Source organism: Pseudophryne corroboree, unplaced genomic scaffold, assembly GCF_028390025.1.
Source record: "Pseudophryne corroboree isolate aPseCor3 unplaced genomic scaffold, aPseCor3.hap2 scaffold_1971, whole genome shotgun sequence".
NCBI lineage: Eukaryota > Metazoa > Chordata > Amphibia > Anura > Myobatrachidae > Pseudophryne > Pseudophryne corroboree.
Genome location: NW_026968612.1, coordinates 49605 through 52410, shown reverse-complemented (window position 1 = coordinate 52410; position 2806 = coordinate 49605). Strand labels below are relative to the sequence as shown.

At 43.9% G+C, this 2806-nt stretch overlaps 1 non-coding gene across 1 annotated transcript; it reads right to left on the bottom strand.

The window, feature by feature from the left end:
• Positions 1-1370: 1370 nt before the first annotated feature.
• Positions 1371-1590, bottom strand: LOC135005142 (small nucleolar RNA U3). The gene has a single exon (XR_010205798.1). It is a non-coding gene; the product is annotated as a small nucleolar RNA U3 (small nucleolar RNA).
• Positions 1591-2806: the final 1216 nt, after the last annotated feature.

Here is a 2806-nt window from a genome sequence, read left to right as displayed (position 1 = left end):
AGCAGTGCCACCTGGAGTGCCCTTTGGATGCTTCAGGCAGGAGCCCTACAGTACGTACAACAGCTCGAAGCGTCCTCAGGGTGCTTCTGCATCCAAAGAGACAGCATCGGATCAATTGCGTAAACATCAACCGAGTACTCAGGATGGCCAGGCTGTTTGCGCTGCTGGGGCCAGGAAATTTGCATCAGACGATGCAGAGCCTGGCCTCGCCACTCCCAGAAAATAGAGGTACAACTTCCTGTTTTAGTGAAATCTACCCACCCCACACGTCTGCAGACTGTCCATCAGACTTGCGTCACAGAGGACACTGCGTGCGATCACACATGCGCCCACCATCGTAGACGTACATAAACCATTTGCTTTATGTACATCTTTGAATCAAGTCCTGCATACAGAGCAGTGGACATGATGCCGTGACAGAGGGTTGGACTGTCCAGCAGGGGCACAGGGGAAACCCTCGGCGGGCCCCACCTTCTCTTCTAGGGATCAGGTTCCAGATTGTGCACTTGAATGATAGATTACGCACATGTTGCCTTATAGTGCACAGGACTATGGTGTTTTTTCTGCATTACTGTTATTAATCTGGTACATTATTAAGCATGAACAAGCAGTTTTTACTATAAAATGATTAGCCAAGCCTCTGTGGCAGCTGGCCACCCCCCCCCTCTGGAGACTGTCCACATCCTAAAATACGGTCCCCTACCATTGTAGTTCCCCGGTGGGCCCTTCATGCCCAAGGCAGACACTGCCGCGACAGGAGACTCGGGTGTATGGATGCAGTAGAGGGGGACACTGCCGTGACAGGAGTGCCAGGTGCCTATGTGCAGAGAAGGGGACAATGCCATGAGTCGTGACAGTTTTGCTTTTATTTTTTTGTGCTGGAGCTCAGAGCAGAGAGCTGCAGTGTTACATGGAGCACCACCTGCTGGCCATTCATGCAGAACTGCACTTGCCATATAGTGTTAAGAATACTTCCAGTTTGAAGTGACAATCCCCAAATAAGCTTCACTTGAAAATATTTTGAAGATATAAAGCCAGCTCAGTAATAGGGATAAATCACTACTAATGTGCCTGAATTTGCCACACAACAGGAATGGACATCAGAAAGCAATGATCCACAATCATCAATATTTTTTTTGTTCCCTCCAATTGACAGTCCTTTTCAATTTGATTCTGTAGAAGTGGAAACCATCGGCCCCTTTGTTCCGATGGCTTGTTCCTAATGTTTGGTGATGTCACCATGTCCCTTGCAGGGATCCTTTGACATGAGCACATTATCAATGTTTTTGGGCACATTGCATCATGCCACATGACAATAGCAGTACACATGGAGCCATAAGAAAATCTGTCATTAACAAGCATTAAAAACAACCACTCAGCTTGTAATCTCTTCCTCCATTTCTCCCATGATAGAAGAAAAGGAACGGTCATCAAAAGCAAACAGCAGCTACAATGAAGCAGCACTGAGAGCTCACTTCGCGCTCAGAAAGGATTACTATTGCTCTTCCTCATGGTTGGTAGGTCTGGACACTTTAGAGCACATTTCCAAAAGTTAAAAACTATAGAAATGATCCCTGAAAGTATAGTCTTAACCATAACAGCCTAGCATTTTTACTGCTGTGGGAAGGAGAGTCTTTTTAATATAATGGAGATTTTTAAAATGATCTCACAGTTGAACATATCTTGAATATATCAGATAGTAAGAAACTATGCTGCCTTTAAAATGTGGACCAACGATGGACTCAGCTTTTCTTACAGAATGTATTCTTCTATGATTGTGCACTCACTTGCTCATCTGCATATTTAAGATACTCTGGCCAACCAGGAAGCACCTCTGAAACAGCCGAGACACAGCTTAAAGCAGCAACAACAGCCTCAGCTAATAACGGACTATGCACACAGAATGTCAGGATCACAAAACCAAACATATGTTATAGAGAAAAACAAAGTCTAAACACGTGCTTTTCTGGCATGGTGACAATTCTGCTTGGTAGATCACTAACGATCATGTTATATTTGCTGTGGGATGGGTGCTTTTGTTTCTGTTCCTCTACTGTTAGTTCATTTTACGCTGGGGGGATGTTCGATGCAACAGAACCTCATATGTAGGCTGGTATTTGAAGAGTAATAAGAGCGATAGATTACATAATATTAATGTAACAAAGATACTACCTTTTATATCTTTCTTTTATGACAAAAATGAGTAAACATGGGGAATAAACACGACAAATGACATACAAACCACCTCCTGCTTGCATTTGGGTGTAATTTGTAATAAAACCATAAAGATATTCAAATGAACCATGTTAGTTTCACTGCTAGCCTTCATTTGGCATGGATTTCCTCTAAATGGTTTTAATATTAAAAAAAAGGGGGTTCCCCGAAATATGTACTGTAATGTTGCAACTACTCTACCTTACATCACAAATGCTTCCAAAATAATGTGTCCTCTGCTCCCCGGAAGGCTTCCCATCACGCCACAGCAGGTATGGACATCGAAAGCCTGGCATTAATTGGTTGCCGGGCTGATGACATCAAACGCAGCCATGCACATTGAATGATTGCAATGGTGTAACCATCAATTGCTTTACTGTGAACATGTGTAGAATCTTTCAGAGCTTTGTGCAAGCGTGCATTTACCTGAGCTGCGGACACCCCTTTCCGGGTGTCCGCAAATGCACAGAAGTACCTGAACATCGGATTGGCAACCATCGAATCCTCGCAATTTAGTGGAAAAGGGTACTTTGATCGAATTGGAAAGACTGTTGATTGGTAGCCATCGACCTCAAACGTCCATCCCTATGTC